Genomic DNA, 25,852 nt, shown 5'->3' with positions numbered 1-25,852 from the left:
GGGCAATATATAAGATTCTACAAAGGTTCCATGCACTAGGGTAACTTATCAGAAACCTACAACCTTCAGATGGGTCTAGAGGGCCCAGACTCTCCAGAACATCAGCTAGTTCCATTTCCCTAACCCATATTATTGACAACCTTTCCAACATGAAAAAGTTAGAATGGCCATAGCCCAAATACCCCTAAAGAGTGGGATAGAAAGACCAAAGTTGATGGTGGAATTATACAGAGAAGATAGGGTTTAACAAATGAATATGATGGCTGAATCATTAAACTGATATTTCTTTTAGTCTCTAGTATCTTAGAGAAGTAGAATGGTAACCCATACCAAACTCTGAAATCTGTTCTACAACTAATTGTTGTGCTGTGCTTTGAAATTTATTGCTTTTTTGTATATATGTTATTTTTCACAAAAAAGAAAAAAAAAAGCTGGGACTCAGCATCGAGGGACTGAGAAAACCTCGACTGAAAGGACGAGGGGGGAAATGAGAGAAAGTAAAGAGTCAGTGGCTGAGAGATTTCAAATAGACTCGAGAGGTTATCCTGGAGGTTATTTTTACACATTACACAGATAACCCTTTTTTAGTGTAAGGTGTATTAGAGAGGCGAGAGGGAAGTGCCTGAAACTGTAGAGCTGGTGTTCCAGTAGCCATGTTTCTTGAAGATGATTGTATAATGATATAGCTTTCACAAGTAACTGTGTGATTGTGAAAACCTTGTACTGATGCTCCTTTTATCTACGGTGTGGACAGATGAGTAAAAAAATATGGATTAAAAATAAATACTAGGGGGAACAAATGTTAAATTGGGTAGAAGGAAAAACTGGTGGTCAATGGGGAGGGTAAGGGGTATGGTATGCATGAGTTTGTTCTTTTTTCTCTTTATTTCTTTTTCTGGAGTGATGTAAATGTTCTGAGAAATGATCATGCTGATGAATATACAACTATGTGATGATATTGTAAGCCACTGATTGCACATCAAGTGTGGAATGTTTATATGTTAAGAATGTTCGTATTGTATGTTGATTGATTTTATTTATAAAAAATTTTTTTAAAAGTCGATTGTGATGTTAAAACAATATTTATTCCTTCTAGCCTCTTATATTCTGGAGCAGCTAGAAGGAAAAATCTGAGATGATGGTATTGTAGCCCATGACAAACTCTGGGATCTGTCCTGTAACTACTTGTTGAAGAGTGCTTTTGAAAACTATTGCTTTTTTCTTTTTTTGCTTTGTATATACGTTATAGTATTCAATTTTTTTTAAAAAGTTAAGAAAAAAAAAAAGAAGACCTCTACATTTGAGAAAGGAGACTCCTCTGGGTGCTCCTTTGATTAGAAGGGGGCAGGTTAGGAATTGCTCTCTTGCTTGTTTGTCACTTAAACTTACTCTAACCTGTTCTTCCTTCTTTCTCTCCTCCCTCTGACAAGTTCTTTGCACAGCCATTGATATGTGACTAGAGACTTAGATCACCTTACACTTGTCCCCTCTGTGCCTTCATCTGTCATGAAATCCTGTATGCTACAGTGCTATTTCAAAATACTACTTACATGTACCCTCTCCTCTTTATTCCCACAGCTAGCACTCCATCCGGACCCACGTGAGGTGAATTATCAGAACAGCTTCCTGTCACTATTCCTCACTTCACAGACCCTATAGGCCCACAGCTGACTCATCAGCCTTGAACTCCCAGTTTCTTATGTTACTGCACAGCTCAGAAATCCCTGGTCCAAATGGCCCCCTTTGTGCCCCCTCTACAAAAACCAATCTTTAGTATCTATTTATCAATCCCCCCTACTTCCTATTCCCCAAACTACATACCCAATTTCATGTTCCTTATCCAAGTCAGAGTTTTCTTACAGCTTCTAGAGTATTTCAAGTCCCTTGCTATTTCTGCAACTTTAGGAACATTGCTCCCCTTGCCTAGAGCACCACCTTCACTTGGTATCTTTGCCTAACTAAAACCTTCACACCTTATTTCAAGCCCTACCAAGGTAGCTTCTCCTGACCACACTTTCCTTAACTTACCACCTCAGAATTCCTCCAGGATTTATATTCTTTACCACATCATTTTATATAATAATAATAGTAACGTTGAGTACTTAGTATGCACCAGGCATCATTCAAAGTGTTGTGCATTCATTTGCTCCTTACAACAAACAACCTGATGAAGTTATTATGCTCATTTTATAAAAGGACAAGCTGAGGTACAGATAGGCTAACTGGTCCAAGGTCCCACAGCAAGAAATCCTGGAGCTAGGATCCAAACCCAGGTAACCCTGTGCCAAAGCCCACACTCCTAATCATGATATAATAATTATAGACTGCCTTACATTGCACCATAATCACAAAGTACTCAATGTAGGATCCATGCTTATACCCCTACAGCCCAGTCCTTAAACTGCACACTAGCTAATGCTCCATAACTACTGATAGGAAACAAGGTCAAGCCCCCAATCAGGACCTGATTCTGGTGCCACACTACTCTCAGCAGTAGTTTAAAGAGGGGATTTTCTACTTGGAGGAGGACAGGGGGACACCAGGGTAATATGTCTGTGAGTGAGGCATAGCACCCTTTAAACTAACATCAAACTAACTTGAGTATTCTGTTATAAAATCCACTTCAAGTACAGAGATATACCTGACTGTATTCTATATACTTAACTTTGTTTGCAGCCCTTTGAAGCTGGGACAATAAGAAATACTTATTTCAAGGTATTCTAATTTAGCTGCATGACACAAACAATTCAAAAGTTTCCATTTTGAGAAATCTTTGAATAAAATGATGATACCTCCTTAGAGAAAGGGTCTTCAAGTTCACTAATACCCCTCTCCCATAATAAATGCATGGGTAGAAATTGTTTCTCTCATATCCTTAGCCTCAGAAACGTTGACTCCATGAACAGCTGGGAACGTACACTTTCAGAGCACTCTAGAAGCTTCTGACAGATGTCTTTCTCCCTTCAATGTATCCAATCATAGGTGTGGATGGTCAAGGGAGGCCATGGATGGCCCTCAAACAGGTCTCCAAGCTACCACAGACAAATTTCCTATGCTGCCACCACCCAGAATGGGGGCTTTTCCTGTGAACTCAAGACCCCAGAATTTCTTGCTTTTGTAGCATCTCTTACCTGTATCCTCTGCAGTGTAGCACACCAGCAGATGGGAATGTCAACACCTTTTTCTACAATTTGCAAAAGATTTGTAGATACAAACTATACCAGATAAAGAACTATACAAATTTGGTCTTAGTCATAATTTTTCTTCATGTTACCCTAGGACAGGTTAACATATATGACAAAAACTGAGCTTTTTTTTTTCACAGCTTTCTCTACTTTCACTTCCTAACTCTAATTCCATTCCTAAATCCCTATAAATTCTCTCTACAGCAGAGTTTCTTACCCTGGGCACTACTGACATCTCTGGTCAGATAATTCTTCACTATGGGAGCTGTCTTATGCATATGATATTTACAGCATCACTGCCCTCCACCCGCTAGATTCCAACAGCACCTTCTTCCAGTGTGATAACCATGTCTACGGAAATGGCAAAATTGCTTTGGTTGAGAATCAATGCTCTATGGAAACTAAAGAAAGTTATTTTGATCTGAATTCCAGATAGCAAGTCCCCCCACTACACACTCCAGGGTTTAGGCTGAAACTATTCTTTTACCAGTTTCTCAAACCCAATATGCCATTCCCCAAGATCCTATTGAAAAATTACCCTGAACTAGAGTCTCCAAATCCTGGCAAGAACACTTCCTTCACGTCATGTGACTTAAGCATTCTTTCTGTTTTCTCAGCTATTCTTATAGAACGATTCTGTTTCCTACTTAACTACTCTTGGGTCCACCAGCAACCCCTTCTGTCACAGGCTTAGAAACTGTTTGTGAAGGCACCTGCCGCATGGTTCAATTACATGCTTATTTTTTTTCTGGTCACAGCCAGGGGCTAACCAGACTCACTTTTCTGTTATTTGCCATATTGGACTTTAGCAAAGCCATTCTATGAGTATAAACTTTGGGAGAAGTTGCCCTACCTTGGGGGAAAAAATGTATTAAAGAGAACATTTGTGGTAGACCCAGTATAAATGGATTTTAAATAAATAAACAAGTAATCATATTCAGAGGATAGGAGAGAAAGTAATAGTCTGCTAAGATATTCAAGGCTTCTGAGAAAAAGAAAAGGATAACATGAAACTATAATACAGGCAACTAAGGTACTAAAAACTAAACATTTCCTTATAAATAAATTTAAAGAAGAAATACGAGCACACTGAAAGTAAACAGAAATAAACATTAAAGTAGCTGCTGAACTCCCCATATTATCAACAGCCCCTCCCAACATGAAAAAGTTAGAATGCACACAGCCCAAATACCCTTAAAGAGTGGGAGAAAGATCAAAGGTGATGGTGGATGTTCTGGTTCACTAGCTGCCAGAATGCAATATACCAGAAATGGAATGGCTTTTAAAAAGGGAATACAACCAGAAAATAAAATTACAGACCAATATCCCTTATGAATATAGATGCAAAATCCTAAACAAAATATTAGCAAATGGAATCCAACAGCACAATAATAGAATTACATACTATGATCAAGTGGGATTTATCCCAGGTGTGCAAGGGTTCAACTTAAGAAAAGTCAATTATGTAATACACCACGCATTAACAGAACAAAGGGAATAAAACATATGTTTGTCTTGATTGACACAAAAAAGACACTGAACAAAATCCTTTTTTGATGAAAACACTTAGAAAACTAGGGATAGAAGGAAACTTTTTCAGCATGATAAAGGGCATATATTAAAAATCCATCATTAGGGCAGGCCACGGTGGCTCAGCAGGTAAGAATGCTTGCCTGCCAAGCCCAAGGACCCGGGTTTGATTCCCGGTGCCTGCTAATATTAAAAAAAAAAAAAAATCCATCATTAACATCATACTACTCAATGGTGAAAGATGAAAACTAAGATGAGGAACAATGCAAGGATCCCCAGGGTCATCGATCTTAGTCAACATTATACTGGAATTAAGCCAGATCAGTTAGGCAAGAAAAAGAAATAAAAGGCATCCAAACTGAAAGGAAGAAGTAAAATTTTCACTACTTGTAGAAAACATGATCCTATATATAGAAAGTCCCAAAAAATCTAGAACAAAGCTACAAGAGCTGATAAACAAGTTCAGCAAAGTGGCAGGGTACAAATCAACATGCAAAAATCAGTAATGTTTCTATATACTAGTAATGAACAGGGGAGGAAATCAAGGGAAAAATCCCTTTACAATAACAACAAAAGGAATAAAATATCTAGGAATAAATTTAACAAAGGATGAAGGTGTGTACACAAAAAAACTACAAAACATTGCTAAAAGAAATCAAAGAAGACCTAAATAAGTGGAAGGACATTCCAAGTTCATGGATTAGAAGACTAAAAATTGTTAAAATGTCAGGTCTAACCCACAGCAATTTACAGATTCAACACAATCCCAATCAAAATTCCAGTAGTCTCCTCTGCAGATATGGACTAACCAACCATCAAATTTATATGAAAGGATAGGGACCCCAAATAGCCAAAATCACCTTGAAGAGGAAGAATGAAGCTGGAGGAGTCATACATTCTGATTTAGAACTTATTACAAAGCCAAAGCAATTGAAACAGTGGGCCCAAAGGTAGATATATAGATCAATGGGATTGAATTAAGAGTTCAGAAATAAATCCTCTTGCCAACTGGTTTTTGAAAAAGGTGCCAAGACCACTCAGTGGAGAAAGAACAGTCACTTCAACAAATGGTGCTGGGAAAATTGGATAGCCTTATGCAAAAGAATGAAGGGGGATTACTATCTCACACTGCACATAAAAATTAACTCAAAATGAACCAAAGACCTAAATATAAGAGCCAAAACTATAAAACTCCTGGAAGAAAACATAAGGAAGCATCTTCAGAAATTATGCTAGGCAATGATTTCTTAGACTGTACACCAAAAGCATGAGTAACAACAAAAAAAAAGTAGATAAATAGGACTTCATCAAAATTAAAAACTTTTGCTCACCAAATGATTTCATCACTAAAGTAAAAAGACAATCTTCAGAATGGGAGAAAACAACAAAAAGACCAATTAAAAAATGGGCAAAAGATGAAAAGTCATTTATTCAGATGGCCAAAAAGCATGTAAAAAGATGCTCAACATCATTAGCCATTGGAGAAATATAAATCAAAGCTCCAATGAAATACCAATTCACAATGACTAGAAGGGCCTCTGCTAAAAAAATAAAAAAATAACAAGTGTTGGAGAGGATGTGGAGAAACAGGAACACTCATTCATTGGTGGCAGGACTGTAAAATGGTGGAGCCATGGTAGAGGACAGTTTGGTGGTTCCTCAGAAAGTTAAGTATGGAATTACCATATAATACGGCACTTCTAGGTATATACCCAAAATAACTGAAAGAAGATATTTACACATCGATGCTCCTGGAAGTATTATTCACTATTGCCAAAAGATGAAAGCAACCCAAGGGTCCAACAACAGATGGATAAGCAAAATGTGATATATACATACAATAGAATATTATTCAGCTGTGAAAAGGAACCAAGTTCAGATACATGTGACAACATGGGTGAACTTCGAAATCACCATGTTGAATGAAATAAGCCAACAAAAAAGGACAAAAATTATATGATCTCACTGATATGAAATATTAGAATAAGCAAACTCAGAGTCAGAAATTATTTCAGGGGCTGGGGTGGAGGGTAGGGAATAGGAAGTTAATGCTTAATGATACTGTATATCTGTTAGGGATGAGGGAAAAGTTTTGGTAACATTGTGATGGTAGCCCAACACTGTGAATGTAATTAACACCACTGAATTATATATTTGAATGTGGTTAAGCAGAAAAATTTCAGGTTATAAATATGTTACTAAAATTAAAAATTAAAAAACAACATAGGATTGTACAACACAATGAACTCTAATGTAAACCATGGACTATAATTAATAGTAAAATTATAGAAATATTCATCAATTGTGACAAATGTACCACACTAATGCAACATGTTTATAATAGGAGGGATATATGGGAACTCTATATTTTCTGCATGATTTTTCTGTAAACCTACAACTTCTCTAATAAAAAAATATGAAAAAGATTTATATAATTAGGTATAAAAAATAAAGGTGGTATTAGAGGCAAGTAAAATTCTTCACTATTCAAACACTGTTAAACACTAATGAAACACTCTTAATAAATACACTAATATATTCCTCTGCCTTTGTCTCTCCAATCATGCTGCCTCCTGCTACTTTTTCTTTATCAGGTAAATTTTCTTGAAATAGCAAGAGCCACTCATTTGGAAATCCAAAAACCCCCGTGCCAATGTTTCCAAACCACAAAGAATAGCAGAGCATCAGGGAAACATGAAACTTAACTTACCAAGTTAACCCCAAAGAATGTTTCCTTTTAGAAAGGGTTAAAGGCTGAGAAAAACAGGAAAATGCATTGGTAGAAGCTTTCCGTAAGGCAACTAATCTCACCACTATAGAAAATTTTTGGAGTAGAGAATGTATACAAATCTTCAACTACTTTATGAACACTATAATGAGTATTGAAGACGTGGTCTTCCTAGACCCCTTCAGCTCTTTCTGGTTCCTCCTGTGGTAGCTTCTCTGGCTCTTTCTCCTGGCGCCTGGAGTATGGAAATGCTCAGGGTTCAGGACTCTATACCCTCTTTCTCTGCATGAGCTTGTTCTCAGGGGATGCAGTGGTTCTCACAGCCACACTTATCTCATCTTTGGTTAGGATGAATCACAGATCTACAAGGTCTCTTATGTGTGTGGAGGAAATCTTCATCCTCTCAGGACAGATTTGATCTCTGGAAGGAACAAGTAGGGGCTAGTTCTTGGGATAGAGAAGAGAAGGTAGAATGACAAACAGGAAAAACGTTCTGGAGAGAGCCGGAGGCAGAAAAACTGGAGTTGGGGTGAGACTCTTTAGGAAGAGCTATATATGTGATACTAGGTTTGGGGAATGAAAGGGGTAGAGGGAGGAGTTGGTAAAAGGAGAAAAACTCTTCCTCTCTCCAGAGACTGTATAATCTGGGAGTTATCCGATTATACACAGTTTAACCCTTACAAGGTGTTGTGAGACTGGCCAGAGCAGAAACACCTAGAATTCCTTAAACAGAGCAGCCATCAAGTGAAAAGGTGGGGTCCAACTTGGTCAGGTCTTTTCTGGGCCTTGGGTCCAGAAAAGAGGCCAGTGAGCATGGAGAGTATACAAAGCAGCCAGCAGTTGATTCTCTAGGGACAGGATGTCTCCCCCTCCCCGCCTCCCAATGTGCACACCTAGTTGGAAGAAAGCAAAGAAACTCTACTCAAAAGAGGTCTTTTCCTATATCACACCATCAATATGTTGATCAGTTTAACAGAAAAAACAGAGTGAGCAGGGCAGAAGGCTACTTCATTTGCACTTTAATGTGAATTCCCTTACAAAAACTGATATTCTAAACTCAAGTTGAACCTAGCTACAGAGTGGTTACAAGAATTCTGGTAGATAATTTGGAACACATGGGGGAAAGGGGAAGCACTCGGTTGGGTGGAAAGGGAAGAAGTCACCAAGATGAAAAGGTGCCAAAAGAAAATATCATTGACATCTAAATGTACCTCAAGCCAAACCTGCCTCTCTACAAACCACACAGGAAGAATCTCTCCACAGGGCCAAGTGCTTGCTCCTATTTGTCTACCAGCAAACTCATGCCATGCCTGGGGGGAGGGAAAGCTACAAGCAAGTTGCTTTGGCTAGCTCCTCGGCTTCTTCTGCCTTCTTCTCTCCCTTATTCTTCCTCAGCCAGTGTGCACAGTCCCTTTGAAGGGTGCTAGGAGGGCCTGCAGGGAGAGGGGCAGGTTTAGTGGTAGAATAAATAAAAGAATATGCAGGAATGTTTTATGTTGGCCCCCAAAAGAGATGCCTATTAGAAGGACCTGTTTCTAATGGTAAAAGGGAGAATCTCTCCCCCCCCCCCCATTTAAATATCGGCCATTCTACCAAACCTATTATACCATGGAAGGTAAGAGGGCCAACGGGAATACCTTTAGTGAGGGACAACCATATTGCAGGCAGCAGTTAGTTGTTGCTATCTTAGAGAACAAAGAGCAGTATCTGTTCAACAGCAGGTACTCAATAAATGTTGGTGAAAGCCTAATATGAAGTATACTAAATAACTTAAGAAAGTTTCCCCAAGTTTTTTTGTAGCTCAATAATGTGGTATTTTTTTACTTTACTTTTTAAGCATTGTAATTCACAGCTGAACCATGCAGAATTACAAGCCTTACCTACACAGATAGAACTCTCAATAGTCTGAAATTTTTAAAAAGTTACATGGGGGCAGATCATATCTCAGAGGCAAAAGAAAGACTTCTGCAAAAGACCAAATGAGGGAAATTTTCTCTCAAATGAGACATCTGGCAAAATTGGCAATATCAGTTTTCATTTGTTGATAAAAATTTCATGGACCTAGGTTCCTCTCTGAATCACTCTTCTTGAAATAGAGGTTTTAGGGCAGGCCACGGTGGCTCAGTGGCAGAATCTCACCTGCCATGCCGGTGACCTGGGTTCGATTTCCGGTGCCTGCCCATGCGAAAAAAAAAAATGGAGGTTTTATAGAAATCACTTTAATTTTTTTTCTCCATAGTAGGCTCCATTGAGAACATAGGGTAATCAGCAATCTTAATCCAAAATAATTTTATTTTCATACAAACATTTTAACTCCAATTCAGCAATAAGTATTTGCTGAAAAAGTGTACTGCAGTTGACTTAGTATCATCCTTTCATAAATTTCCAGGATCAGATTTTCCTCTATGTGTTAATAAGTAAGATGCCACATCAAGTTCCCTTATGTTAAATTTTTCACAGGCTCTTAACTGTCTACAAGGGAATCATCCCTGATGTGGAACCAAATACTGCCTCTGAGAAGATGCGAACAGAGAGAACCAGCTCTGCCTTAAACCCAGGAGTGGATCCCAAACAAAACAGAGGAGGGGCTCAGAGATCAGGACTTCAAGAATATGCTGGCCCACCTCAAAATGAAACCCAACAAGCCTTTTCTTTCACATCACTCATTACATTTTCTGCAATTAAGCTGAAGAAGAGAAAACCATCTGACAATTTTGGGAATATATAAAAACACACTGTACCTTCTTAACAACAACAACAACAAAAACTGCATAGACCTGCAGTTACAAGTTGTTTACAAATACAGATCTATGCTTACAGGTAATGTGTCTGCATTTTTTTGTTGGCTGGCCTGAAGCTCCAAGTTGCTAACAAATACAGATCTATGCTTACAAGCAATGGGTCTGGATTTTTCTTGGTGGCTGCCTGCAGTAAGTGTGGAGACTCCTTCACTCACGAAATACCTGAGAATTCACTTAGCTCCAGTACAGCGGGGCAGGGAAACAGCGGTGAGCAAAACAGGCAGACATGATCTTACCCCTTGGAGAGTTTATAATCTGGCAGAGAAGGCAGAGTCAAATAACCACATCAATAAATGTATATGAAGAGCTAGCTGATCTTTCCTACTATAACAGAAGGATTTTTTACATACATAATACCTTAAAATTCCCTTTTGGAATAAAATATAACCCCATTTTACAGCTGAAAAAGTCAGATACATTGCCCAAAATTATAAAACTAATCGCCTCAAGTTTGGCACAGCCTAAAGACCATATTCTCTGATCACACCAGGTCACCTCTGCCCTTTCATGCTTCTCCCAGAAGCCCTCCTAAACTGGAGACTTTGGACAGCCTATGTTCAATTAGTGCTGTTCTGGGCATCCATGGTGCAATGTTCTTCTCACTTCATTCATGGGAAAATTTTCCTTCTAAAGTTCTTCAGAAATTGAAAACAGTCAAAAAGAGGGAGCCCAAAGACCTTTGAAACAGAATAAACCTAAAATGACTACTGTGCCCTGGAGGATTTCCAGCTGCAAAAGAATATGGGCTGGCACATGACCTTAACTCTGTTTCTCCTATCCTGGCCAACCCAATATTGGCTAATAGAATTTTTAAACCATCTCCTCTCCAGGCTTAGAAAAACTTTACTCACTATCCTCCCAAACCATGTTAAAAATACACTGGACATCACAGTAAGTCAGGCCTGTGCGCGCTTGGCCAAAAAACTGGACACTGGCAGAAATATAAAATACAATACTATAAACTGGCCTCTGTAGATAAAATACCCATATGTTGAATGGCCACAGGAAAGGAAAGCCTGATGACTTCCCCTCCACAGCTGGATTCCATTTATCAGGGCATATGGACACCCACCTCCACCAGAAATTTAACCACTTGAACTGAAAGGCATTTGGAACTTCAGGCAGTGGCCTAGGTGGTGAAATATTTGGTAATGAGTTTTACTCTTGGAAAGCCTTCCCATCCACTTCCACTTATGGACTTTCCACAATGACTTTGAGAAATGTCTAGGGGAATGGAGGGAGGTGGAGAATGCACAATCACAAGGAAATGGTCACCAGCAGCCTGCAAGTACCTGGAGAAGAGGCCATAAAACCATTGCTCAGCAGGTATTGGGAATAGATGGAAGCTATGGTTTACAACATATACATAAGGGTTTTTGTTGAAAAAATATAGAGAATGGCAGATTATTTCAACAAGAATGTTGCATTCTCTCCAACAGGATCAGCTAGCTGCACATGCCATAATATACAGGTTACGCTGTACAATATGAATGCACTTTCAAGGTATCACCGCTACACTCAGAGCTAAGCCTCTTGAAATGAGAGCTACCTATGAGGTGAGGAACTGAGAAATATAACGCAAAGACAGGCTCTGTGCTCCCCCTCTGGTATGAAGTTTCTGAATTCTTCTGAGTAATTACACTTCATAGCCATTTTACAAAGCATTGAGTAGAGATGGCATAGAGATTGAAAAAATAGATTTTATTCATGAGTCTCTGCATACATGTATGTGTATCTTGTGTGTATAATAGATAAATAAATACATATACGGGAAAAAAATACATTGGATAGGCAGCAAAAAGCCGTCCCAGGCTCACGTGGCGGGCGGAACAGTGAGACAGGCGGGGCAGCGGAAAGCCAGCAGAACAGAGCAAAACCAGCGGAGCAGAGCAGTGGGCGGAGCAGTACACAGCACGAAAACCACCCCAAGGCGCCAGGCTCCAGGCTCTGCAAAACGCACCGGACTAGTCTGAGCCTGAAACCGCCCAAGCCTTTCAATGGGTAGCTCCCTGCCTCTTGCCGTCCGACCCCCGATCATGAACGGACCCCTGCACCCCCGGCCCCTGGTGGCACTGCTCGACGGCCGGGACTGCACGGTGGAGATGCCCATACTAAAGGACGTCGCTACCTTGGCATTCTGCGACGCTCAGTCCACTCAGGAGATTCATGAGAAGGTACTGAATGAAGCCGTGGGAGCCCTGATGTATCACACCATTACTCTGACAAGAGAAGATCTGGAAAAATTCAAAGCCCTTCGAATCATCGTCCGGATCGGCAGTGGTTTTGATAACATAGACATCAGGTCGGCTGAGCATTTAGGCATTGCAGTCTGCGACGTGCCGGCAGCATCAGTGGAGGAAACGGCAGACTCAACTCTGTGCCACATTCTGAACCTGTACCGGCGGAATCCCTGGTTGCACCAGGCACTGCGGGAAGGCATGCGGGTCCAGAGCGCCGAGCAGATCCGTGAGCTGGCATCTGGGGCTGCCAGGATCCGCGGAGAGACCTTGGGTATCATCGGACTAGGCCGCGTGGGGCAGGCAGTGGCACTGAGGGCCAAGGTTTTCGGCTTCAACGTCCTCTTCTACGACCCGTACATCACAGACGGCATCGAGCGGGCCCTGGGGCTGCAGCGCGTGAGCACCCTGCAGGACCTGCTCTTCCACAGTGACTGTGTGACCCTGCACTGCAGCCTCAACGAACACAACCACCAGCTCATTAACGAATTCACCATCAGGCAGATGAAACAGGGGGCCTTCCTGGTGAATACGGCTCGGGGTGGCCTGGTGGATGAGAAGGCGCTGGCGCAAGCCCTCAAGGAGGGGCGGATACGTGGCGCCGCCTTGGATGTGCAGGGGTCGGAGCCCTTCAGCTTTAGTAAGGGCCCCCTGAAGGACGCACCCAATTTGATCTGCACACCCCACGTCGCCTGGTACAGCGAACAGTCATCCATCGAAATGCGCGAGGAGGCAGCACGAGAGATCCGGAGGGCTATCACAGGGCACATCCCAGATAGCCTGAAAAACTGTGTCAACAAAGAGCACCTGACGGCAGCCAACCACTGGGCCAGCATGGACCCGGCCCTGGTACACCCCGAGCTCAACAGGGCGGCTTTCAGCAGGTACTCCCTGGGCATGACCTCCCTCGGCATCCCGGCTGCCCTTGAAAGCATTGTCCCCAGTGCTATGTCCTTGTCCCATAGTCTGTCCACGATGACCCACCTGCTCCATACCCCCTCTCTTGGTCAAACGGCCCAGTCTGAAGCTGACAGACCCCATGAGAGCGACCAGTTGTAGCCAGGGGGAGCCCCAGCCCATGGAGGGGACATGGCCTTCAGATGGCAGTTGAGGAGGCTGGCACCCAGGGACCAGTCCCTAAGCGATGAGGACGAAAAGAGCAGCCCGGCACGGTGGGAACCTACTACCTTCTGTCTCGATCTAGTGTACCCCTCTATGTTCTATCCTGTACATCCTCCATTTAAGCAAAAAAAGTTAGTAAATTCTATTATGAATATTCTTGTCTGTGTAGTTTTTACAACATTGAAAAGGATTTGTTTGCTTAGCTGTTAACAAAGAGAAAATGTGAGGGAGCTTCAGTCAGTCAACCATGAGGTTATTTTTCCCTTTTCTGTGATAAAGTGGGCCGTAAATGAGGCAGACAAGGAATATCCCCCATTTTTCTTTCTACCCCATATAGTATGTTGTTGTTTTCTACCTGCTAGTCTTATTTCTACAATAACTTAGAAAAACAAAACAAAAGCTGTTTTTTCCTAATTTTGCCATGAATCCCCCTGTTCTAAATGAAAAGTGCTGCAAAGAGGCTTTGAGGAAAAGGAGAGGTTTTGTATAAATGCACCTCCTACCCAGTGTTGAGGGGGGTGGGGGGTGGTTAGCCGCTGCCCACTGGTGCTGTCTTGCTGACTGGTAGGCTAGGGATATTTTGGTTAAAATCACATTTGTGACTGTAACCATTTGTATGAATTATTTTAAAGAAATAAAAACCCCAGAAAGAAAAAAATACATTGGACAGTGTCTTCCTAAAAACACTATATATATCAAATAATATTTAATTATTAAATTCGAGGCTCATTAGAGTGATTTACTAAGTGATGAATATTTTTGTTGGGCAAATTGAATTCCTAATAACTACTATTTAAATTCTGATGCTTTTATATATCAAATTATCATAAAGTAGCCCAGTCTAAGACTTTAAAAATATCTGTATAAATTTCTTTGGGTAGAGGCCATCCTTCCTGATGGGCTAGTTTTAGAATCAAAGGCTATTTTATTTAGATTTTCCTAACTAGTGAATTGTTGGGCATCAAGAGAATGAGGCTTCATTCAGCTCAGCCATTATTATGTTGTGTGAGCAAGTCAGTTTATCTCTCTATAACTACTTACGTTGTGGACACATTAACAGCCTTGTTTCTATTTTATAGGGGTGATGAGGCCAAATGAGGTTACACAGGTAAATGCAAATGGTATTTATTTAAAGTTGAGATATATGATCATTTCTCTATATACCTGGCTCCTAGCAGGGTCCAACCCAGAGCAGAAACTCAGTAAATGTTTGAGGAAAAAATAAATTTCACCTCTTTAGAAGCTGATGGCTTTCATAAAAAACAGGAAAGAAAACCTCACTTTAGGAACCAAATGGCAGGTCAGGTTCACCACAATAAAAATAGTACATATACTTAGTCCACAAGACTACAATAAGAGATTCTACACCAAACTACCAAAAACTGAATTACCCATCACTGCACTGTCACACAGATATACAAAGGTAGGTCAAAAATGTTACTCAAAACCAGTTTCGTTTCTCAAACAATCCAAAATGTTTTGTTTTATTTTCAAAGACCCTCTAACCAAGAGAGCAAAATAATCCTAGCTCAGCATCCTCTTTTCCAACTTAAAATCCACTTTGAGGAAGAATAAGGTATTCTTCTATAGATAATATTCTATAAATAAATAAATATTAAATAAATAAATATTAAATCCTTACTATCTCATAGTGAGAATCCGTTTTTCCAATCCATACTCCTTAAAAAAATGTGCTGCCAGCTCCTTCGCAAAGGTGAAGGGGCCTTTCAGCCCCACAGTGCCCTGCCCCCACCCCTAGGCAAGCCACCCAGTCTCAGTGTCTAGAGACCCCAGACTCCCAGAGTATCTAGAGGTCAGAGAGAAGCCAAAGTTGCTGGGGAAAGAAAATGGGGCTGAAGACTACCCACCTTCTCTAAGACGCTGCTAAGGAAGAAAATTTAGACTTTTGTGTTTTAACTTAGGGGAACCACAGTATGCCAGTGAGGATCAGACTGTACAAGCTGTCAAGGGAAAAATGCTGACACTGTAGCCAACTACAGATGCTGTAAAACCAACAGATTAATAAAGAAATCGAGAAAATTTGATTTGGCCATGTAAAAATTAATACTAATTATAGTCACTTATGTGAACTGCTTACCTAATTACCATGCAGCACAATAATGATCATGCATATCATTAAAGGTGTCAAGATGTTTGATTTCATCACAACACTGAACTGAAGTCACATATGCTTGGATTAGCTTTCATTAACCTGCCTATCTAGCATGCTTGTTTACGCACAACTGAAAGCTGAAATGAACATCTGGGTGAACAAGAACTTGTGTTTTGCCTATGTTGCAAAATCATTAACAGTACAAGGGCACAACCTGTAAACTGGAACTGCAGGGATTTGTTGTGCTTCAAAGCACTACACAAAGATTCCAGGAGCAAGAAATGTACCTTGCAGTTTTATTATATATTACTCTGTAGTCAAACTGCCATTTCTCTTCTATACACTCTATTCAATAAGCAAATAATTGAATTTTGGCTGACTGGAGAGAAAAGCTTTCAACTTAGCTTAAAGGGTGTGGTTTGGGTTCCCTAATGACCATTCAGGTTTAGGTTTAATGCTAGACATTACCAATCACAAAGCCCAAGTAGCTTGTTTTGCTTTTTCTAGCAGTTTATGAACAAAGTCCTTGAGCTTTATGAAGAGATAGTCTCACAACTCTAAAGGATGAGTGGGGAAGCCCTGGGTGCCTAACCAATAGCTCTGCCCATTTAAGGATTCCCCTCATTGTTATCCTGTGTACCCAGAAGAAGCTGATTTCAGCAGACCATCAGCCAAGGCAAATAGAGGGTTAGTTTTCCACTCTATAACCCCCTTAGAATCATCTTTAACATGATTTGGCAAGAAGTGCTAGGCTGGCTTTCTGCAAACATCTCAGTAAATAAATAACTATAAATCCTGAAAGGAGTAGATTGTGCTGGTTTGAAATGATGTATGTACCCTAGAAAAGCCATGTTTCAATCCTAATCCCATTTTGAAAAGGCAGCCATTTCTTCTAATCCCTATTCAGCATTGTATGTTTGAAACTGTAATCAGATTATCTCCCTGGAAATGTGATTTAATCAAGAGTGGCTGTTAAACTGGATTAGGTGACAACATGTCTGCACCCATTTGGGTGGGTCTTGATTAGTTTCTGAAGTCCTATAAAAGAGGAAACATTTTGGAGAATGAAACAGATTCTGAGAGAGCAGAGCAGAACCACACAGCCACGAGAAGCAGAGTCTACCAGCCAGCGACCTTTGGAGATGAAGAAGGAAAATGCCTCCCAGGGAGCTTCATGAAACAGGAAGCTAGGAGGAGAATCTAGCAGATGATGCCATGTTCGCCATGCGCTCTTCCAGCCCAGAGAGAAGCCCTGACTGTGTTCGCCATGTGCCTTCCCACTTGAGAGAGAAACTCTGAACTTCATTGGCCTTCTTGAACCCAGGTATCTTTCCCTGGATGTCTTTGATTAGACACTATCTATAGACTTGTTTTCATTGGGACATTTTCTCAGCCTTAGAACTGTAAATTAGAAACTTATTAAATTCCCCTTTAGAAAAGTCATTCTGTTTCTGGTATATTGCATTCTGGCACCTACCAAACTAGAACAGAGATCTGCCTTTTCTTCTTTACTTAATCACTAACTAGTTCCTGCTCAATTCAAGGGTTCACAGGTCTTCTCTGTGGGACTATCCATTTGGAAATTTAGCTTTCACCATGATAAACAAAGAAAAATTGAAACAAATCAAAAGGCTGATTTCAGTGCCTGCTTAAAAAAAAAAAAATGTTACCATACAACTCCTGGCTTTTATCTACCAACTCCTGTATAGTACACACCAAAATAAGTAATAGGGCTTTTCTCAAATACTTACCCTCTGCTAAAGGAGCAAAAATATTTCATTTCCGTTATGACAACAAAAATCCAGCCCTCCCACAAAATGCACACTATTTTACATTGCAAAGTCTTATTTAAATGCAAAGTCACAGGAGATCAACCTCTCAACTGCAAATCAACAACCCCAAGTCCTGTTCATTCTATCTCCGAAATATCTTTCAAATTTGGCCTCTTCTCCATATCCACTATTACTGCTTTCCATTAGGTCCTCATCATTTTGCCTTCCTAGTCAATCTCAACACCTAGATACGCTTTACAAAAATTTGAAGTGATTTCCCTAAATTGCAAGCCCATAATTACATTCAGTATAAAATCCAAGCTTTTAAACATGGGTATGATGGTCTCATTTCTGCCCATGATGCCAGCTAATCTCTCCCCACTCCACACCACCTGGCCTCTCTCCTTCACTCGCAGTGAACCCACAGTTTTCTGCCATGCTCTAGATCCATCCCTTCTCTGCACATTCTCTTTAGCTTAGTATGATTCTCTCTTTAGCTTAATATGATCCTCATCACGCCTTCTTTGCCTGCACAACACCAACTTGTCCTAATACTCCACTCAGATTTCACCTCTTCTAGAATATTTCCCTAACTCACCTGGAGCTACCCTCGATCCTCCACCCTGGCCACACCACCCTGTCCTATGTTTCTTGGATGATCCTCCAGCCTTCAAATGCACATTTGTTTCAAGCACTTCACACTAAAATCTGTCTTCCCCCATTAGAAGGTTGGAAGACTAGGGTTGAGGCCTTTTCTTTCTTTTTAATTCTATTGGCCTGGCACCGAAAGAAGGCACACATTAAATGAAGAAAGCACTATTGCCCACTGGCTCCAAATCAACACAACCCCCTTCTCCAAGAGTTATGCAAAATGCTTTTAACCATGTAAATACACTTACAAATGAGAACTGAGTGTGAACTGTTGTTCTTTCAACACCATGTAAACCACTGAGAAGTCTAAAGTTACTTGTCATTAGCGATGATGACAATTATCACAGTAAATGTTAGCTGAAGGCACAGAGCATGATTTGCTGGAAAAAAACACTGTCAGTGAGACATGGAACTGAATTAGACTGAATTCTGAATTAGACAATATTAGAACTGAATTAGACAATAATTTAAGCCTACGTTTGGGATTTTATGGGAAGAATTACTTAAGTCTGGGAATGTGTCTAGTGTGGTATTTGGCACATATTACTCTGCGGATCCCCACCCCATTATACTGCCTGGACCTGGAAGGGATGGTGGAGAAAAAGAAATAAGTTCCTAGGCAAAAATCTGGGAGTAACATAAGAACCTCCTGAGGCACTGGAAATGCTCTGTATCTTGCTCTTGGTGATGATTTCACAGATGTATGCATAGGTAAAAATACATTGAACTGTACATTTAATTTCCATGTATTCAACTATATGTAAATTATATTTCAATTTTTTTTAAATAATAAAATAAGCACATGCCCCTCTGTGACGGAAGACATCCCCAAAGCTGAGTTCTGAAGGCAAAGCATGCTTACACACTGAAGGCTCCTGGTCATCAACAGATGTGACTCTTAACCCCATGGCCTTGGTGTTATTGTAAAGAGTCAGTAAATACATTTATAAATCAAGCACTGGCTTTAAGCAAAATAAATGTCTCATGTATCATAATGTTCCAAAAGTGCAGAGAAGTTACTGTACTTAATGAAAGATAAATATATTTCAGAATGTTACTGAAATCATAATTACTCTATCATAAGATATTTTCTCAATTCAAAGTACAACCATAATCCTGTTGAAGATGAAATTTTTTCTTTAACTGATTGCTTTTGTTCTCTCACAGGCCTAGAATTTGCCTAAAAATAAAGTCTAAACTCAATCAAGCTAACATCCAAGCCCTTGAAATTCTGGTACTGTAACCGAGAAATCGGATCTAAGAGCTAATTTTGATTACTGAATCACTGTATAGCTATTCCTTTTTGCTTTCTGGTATACCAGAGTAGACAGAGGGAAATACCCGAATTCTCTAAATTGTAATTCAGCTTCCTTGATCTCTGATAATGACTGTAGAGCCTTTATCTTCTGCCCCTGTGATTGTAAAAACAAGATTTATACCAGTTATCCAGTTTTTCAACTTTAGAGTCTTGTAATCACTAAAGACAGCCCCTAATATTTGTTAATGAAAGAACTATTCCACTCCAAGTCCAAAGTTATCTTGATAACCAAGATTTGATCTAACCAATTGAGAAAACCTTCTCGACCAAAAGGGGGAAGAGTGAAATGAGACCAAGTGTCAATGCTGAGAGATTCCAAACAGAGTCGAGAAGTTGTCCTGGAGGTTATTCTTATGCATTAAGTAGATATCATCTTGTTATTCAAGATGTAATGGAGAGGCTGGAGGGAACTGCCTGAAAGTGTAGAGCTGTGTTCCAGTAGCCATGTTTCTTGAGGATGATTGAATAACAATATAGCTGTCACAATGTGACTGTGTGATTGAGAAAACCTTGTGTCTGATGCTCCTTTTATCTACCTTGTCAAGAAACGAGTAGAATATATGGAATAAAAATAAGTAATAAGGGGAACAAATGTTAAAATAAATTTAGTTTGAAATGCTAGTGATCAATGAAAGTGAGGGGTAAGGGGTATGGTATGAATAATCTTTTTTTTTCTGTTATATTTTTTCTTTTTCTGTTGTCTTTTTTTCTGAATTGATGCAAATGTTCTAAGAAATGATGAATATGCAACTATGTGATGATATTGAGAATTACTGAATATATATGTAGAACGGAATTATGTTAATGTTTTTGTTTGTTTGTTCTTAATTTTTTAAATTAATAAATAAATTTAAAAAAAGATCTGATCTAACCAAAACAAGCCTGCCTGACATGCACATAAGCTGAGACCTTAACCTATAAGTCACCTATACCTCACTCTGCCATTTTCTTACATACATTCTGTGACTAAGCATGTCAATCTGTTCATGGCTCAATAATCAATCATCTCTAATTACATCATCTTGGGCCATTGTGTTCATCATTCTAAACCCTGCCCATCTTTTTCTCTAATAAAACTATGAGAATTATTGCAGTTCGGCGAGGCAGATTTGGGGCCTCCTCTCCTATGTGCCTAGTAATAAACTTTCTCTCTTTGAAACCCCAGTGTCTCAGGAATTGGTCATTAGAGCTCATCAGGCAAAAGAATCCATGGCCTTTGTCTGGTAACAATTTGGCAACCCAGATGGGATGGATACCCAAGGCTCTGGAGCCCCAGCAGAGCAGGTAAGCCAGGTAATCAAGTCTTCTGCAGCCACTGGGCTGAATTTAGCCTAGAGGCTCAGCAACTGGGGTTTCTTTGTTCTGCCAGCAGTGCAGAGATTTCTGGTGCCTTAAAAAGCTTCAAAGACAGAAGCCGTTTCCAATTCCATCTCCGGACATCTGACTGGGTAAGTGGGTCATCAGGGTACAAGTGGGTCAGGGAATAAATATGGCAGTTTGAATCCCCTTGACCTAGTCCTGGATCATGCTTCCAGAATGATCCTCTTACTCTGACCCCTACACCTTTCTATTTTCTGGGTACCAGGCTGTACAGGGTTTGAAGCTCTGACCTAAATTTGTCTTTGGAGTATACTCTTAAGAAACGAGTAATCCAACAATTATTTAGTATGTAATGAAATTAAGTAGGACTGTTTTAAGTGCTAGCCGGTGTGTTACTTAAGTATAGTAAGAGTTTAATGCTTGCTTAGTTGTTAATAGGTGTATTAAGCATTTAATGTCTGTTTAATTGTTAGTTGGTGTGTTCAGTCTAGTTATCAATTGGTATGTTACTTAAATATAATAAGTGTTTAAGTGTTTAAATTTGTTAGTTGGTATGTTCCTGCATGTTCCATATTTGCTCAATGTCCTAACTGGTTACAAATACAAAATTCTTTAAAAAGGGAAACTTTGGGCTGTAGGAAAATTAAAAAGATTTTAGTTATGAGTCTATAAACAAGCATGTTTATTTCTGTAACATAATCTGGCCTTGAAATGATTTAAAGTGAAAATATTACCATTACAGTTAAAGTTAAAAATATTACAGTTAAAATCATTCTGCAAAAAGGCAGAAATGGGATGAGATCATGTATATTCAATCCTTTATTTGTCCCTCTCAAAAGTAATTCAGTGTTTCTGTTTCTTATGTAACTTCCTATCCGTGTCTGTCTGCCTGTTCAATATATATTCTTCTACCTCTGGATAGTAATAACAAAGTAACAAAAATTCTTCAAAGCTTTTTTGGAATTGTTTAAGAAATAAAAGGTGGTTTAATATAAATCTTATATAAAATCGGTACTTCTGAAGTAAAAAAAGAAAAGAAAAGAAAAGAAATAACCCTCTGAATGGCAAGATTCAAAACCTTAGTTTTTTTTCTTTTTTACATGGGCAGGCACCGGAAATCGAACCCGGGTCCTTGGGCATGGCAGGCAAGCATTCTTACCTGCTGAGCCACCGTGGCCCGCCCAAAACCTTAGTTTTATAATTACTGTAAATAAACTGGCTGGACATTAGAAAGAAACCACTCCAGGAATTTCCCTAAGGCAGCAGAAAATTGCCAAAGGGCTGCCTGTGGAAAAAGCAAAAACCTTTTCTAATGGTCCTGGTCACAGCTTTTAGTAAAATAAATCTAATAACTGGAAATAATTAAAGAAGGGCATAGGAACTCCCAAAATCACAAGGCTCTCACCTAAAACTTTCAACAAGCCATGACTCATTCTGCCTCAAGGACTAATCACCTAAAGCAGCTATAGTGGGAAGGCCAGGCGCAGAAAGATGGGGAAGATGTGATTTATAATTCCTTTTTTTTTTCTTACTGGGACTAGAGATTAGAACTGGTAAGCATAAAAAAAAAAAGGATACAGAATAGGCTATATTTGATCATTTAAGCAACACAAACACAGGGAGCTCAGAATGGAAATGAGGGCCTGTAATTCTGTACAGCTTAATGTAATGCCTAGATATATCCGAGAGTATGTTGAACAGATAAAAAGTACTGGCAAAGTCCCTTGAGAGATGGAAGAAAAACTATGAAACTATTAAACTGTACCACTAGGGAAACTCCTGGTACTATCTCAAACATTAGGGACTCCCAACTCAATAGGCCAAGACTTTAATCTTGAGGCTTGCTTTTATGGAGCTTATTTATGTACTGGAGATGCTAAGACTACCTATAGTTATACCTAAGAGTTACTTCCAGAGGAACCTTTGTGTTCCTCAGATGTGGCCTTTCTCTCTAAGCCCAACTCTGCAAGTAAAATCATTACCATCCCCAGTAGGTGGGACATGACATCCAGGGGCGAAAGTCTCCATGGCAACGTGGGATATGACTACAGGGGATAACCCTGGCCCTGACACCATGGGATGGACAATGCCTTTCTGACCAAAAGGGGGAAAAGAAGTGAACAATAAGGTATCAATGGCTAAGAGAGTTCAAATAGGCTACTTTAGATAGCTAGATATTGCTTCAGCTAGATATTGCTATTTATCATGGTTTGCCAAACCTCAACCAAAATATTCTTGCCAACCCTAAAGAACAGCTAGGGCTTTATCTGAGATTCTACAAAGGTTCATGCACTATGATTACTTTCCAGAAACCAACCACCTCCACGAGGGTCCCTAGGCCAGATAAGACCTGAAATCCAGAGGGGCCAGCCTCTCCAGAACATCAGTTAGTTCCATCCCCCATCCCATAATATCAACATCCCTCTGTAACATAAAAAAGTTAGAATGGGCATAGCCCAAATACCCCCTAAAGATTGGGAGGAAGATCAAAGGAGAATGTGGAGTTATAACAGAGAAAATAAGATTTAACAATTGAGTTTGACTGCTAAATCATTATATTGATATTTCTTTTAGCCTCCAGTATCTCAGAGCAGCCAGAAAGAAAACCCTAAAATTGTGGAACTGTAACCCATACCAAACTCTGAAATCTGTTCTATAACAAATTGTTGTAGTGAGTTTGAAATTTATTGCTTTTTTGTATATATATATGTAATTTTTCATAAGAAAAAAACTCATACACTATGCAGAAAAAAAAGAATAAGCTATGTTTGTTAATATCATTTTTCCTGATAATACCTTTGTAATGGTAACTGTAGTAAATCAGACCTTTATTAAAATATAAATAACCCTGAGATAGGAATAACTGAATGAAATCTAACTACCAAATTTCAGTAAGTAAAGTGAAAAATCTTTGAAAGATATGGAAGAGTTTTCCTGGATTTAGGCTTGGAACAAATTTAAACAATTGCAGTATATTTTCCAGAACTTAATAGTCAGTGTACTTTTAAATTGTTTGTAATTTTAAAATATTATGAAAACAAAGAGATTTTTTTTCTATCTCCAATAAAAGGAATTTTATAATAGATTTTGAATTGAACAAATGCAATTTTATTCTGCTCAGGTTTGTTCTCTCTAAATTTATACAAGCTCACCGATAAAACAAGCTACTATTATAAATACATTCTCAAAATTCCTCTTTAAATAGCCTAACTAGATAGGTTGTTACATAAACCGAGCGATGTACCTGGTAATAATAACACTTATGAGTATAATAAAATTAAAAATATGCTAATGATTCAAACATATTCTATTGAAGAAATCAGTTAAGATTAGTAGAAATACAAAGGGATTTTTAAATAACCTTGATTACCTAGATTTCAAAGAATCTGGCTTTCAGTTACTTGGCCACTTGTTACTTCAGTATGTGGGAGAATTTGAATTTGTAGTGGCTTTGTTAACGGCAATCAGTTTATTTTTGTTAGCAAATGCTGCCATGAATAGAGAAGACATAATTCTTAGCTTCAAAGAGTTTATAATATAGTTAGAATATACATATACTAGAGCATGGTATAAGACAGTAGTAATAGAGCAACAAAAGTACTGGAAGAATTTAAAAAGCAGATAAAGAATAAATCAAAAAGACCTCATAAGGAGATGACACTTGTAAAACCTTTAAATAAGAACGTAGCATTTAAATAGAGCTCTGAACAAATTTTTCTTAAAAGCTATAACTTAATTTTGTGAACTAATATATTCCTGGTATTATTTAGCATTTGGGAATAATATTGAGAAAAAAAAATTTTTTTCTGGATATAAATCCCTTAAATATTGAAAAGCAGATTATATTTTAAACTTGGGGCTTTCTGACCTTTGAAGGTAGTGCTGGATTGAACTGAGACATTTTAAGCACATTGTAAATAATCATTTGTGTATTGTGAGTATAAAGTGTATATATATATATGCATGGCTGTGATTCAAACACAAGCATTCATTTCTTCCATTATATTTCATAGTATCTGTCTCCTCTCTTCTTCATGAATACTATTATTGGAAGGAGTATGTATGTTCAAAATCTTTGTGAATTTGTTATCAAATTTATTTCTGATTATGTGCTATAAGCCCTGAATGAATATAGGGAGTTGTAAAAAGGAGTTTATAAAAGTGAATTCTCTCTGTCATAGTCAGTGTTGACCAAAATTTAATGTCAATTTATTATATATTTTTTAAAAAAAGCTTTTGTGTTAAACTGGGTATTCATACAAAATTAAGGTTTAGTTTTCTCTCTGTTAAAATAATGTGCATTGTTAGTTTTCTTCGATATAGAGTTTTTTAAAAACTTTTTTCTTAATCTTCTGAGTACTCTGTCTAGAAAAAGATTTTACATCAGAATAATGTCCTTGTAAATGTTAATGTTGGCCTTATTTTCCTTTATTTCAGAAAACAAGTCTTCTCACTGTTAAGGAAAAAAGTGTTAAAAATAATTTGTTCTTCCACCTTGTATAAGTAAGGTGATAAAACAGTTTAACATATTACATAGGAGATGTTTGGGAAATAGTACATTGGTTAAAAGGGATTTTCTATCCTGTTGCAGGTTAAATTTTGTAGGTAAAATAATATTATTCATATATTTAGATACTGTATAAAATTCTTAAAGTTGTGACAATGTTCTCACTATCCAGGTTAAATGCTGATACTAATCTGTATACTAAACCATGGTATGGTGTTAGTCATGGATTTAGTTATTCTTAAAAGCTACCGATCATAAAAATAGCCAAATTTACTTGCACTGCCTTGCTCTAATACTTCTCTAAAAGTATATGGTCTGCTGTAGGTCACAGCTCCATCTGTAACAAGGAAAAACTTTTTTTAAAAGGCAGGACAAACATATAAACTATATTTTACCTGTCAACATAAGTCTAGTAGATGTGTAAAAGTGAAACAGAAAATTTTCTGCCCAGAATACTCTGAAATGCATCATGGTATAACATTAATTTGTACCGAGTATTAAGATTTTATTCCTTATTCTAGGTTGTATAGCAAATAAACTGAATTAGGTTATTTAAATAAACTGACTA

At 38.7% G+C, this 25,852-nt stretch overlaps 1 protein-coding gene and 2 pseudogenes across 4 annotated transcripts in view; 2 read left to right on the top strand and 1 right to left on the bottom strand.

Moving 5' to 3' along the window:
- The window catches only part of LOC143682198 (dual specificity protein phosphatase 12 pseudogene), a 38,261-nt pseudogene extending 26,044 nt beyond the window's left edge, over positions 1–12,217 (top strand).
- ANKS1A (ankyrin repeat and sterile alpha motif domain containing 1A) overlaps positions 1–25,852 on the bottom strand; it is a 253,183-nt gene that overhangs the window by 203,800 nt on the left and 23,531 nt on the right. The gene's annotated exons all lie outside the window — the stretch shown is intronic.
- Positions 12,242–13,560, top strand: LOC143682196 (C-terminal-binding protein 1 pseudogene; annotated as a pseudogene).

Source organism: Tamandua tetradactyla, chromosome 5 (genome assembly GCF_023851605.1).
Source record: "Tamandua tetradactyla isolate mTamTet1 chromosome 5, mTamTet1.pri, whole genome shotgun sequence".
Lineage (NCBI taxonomy): Eukaryota > Metazoa > Chordata > Mammalia > Pilosa > Myrmecophagidae > Tamandua > Tamandua tetradactyla.
This window is presented reverse-complemented; position numbering and strand designations above follow the sequence as displayed.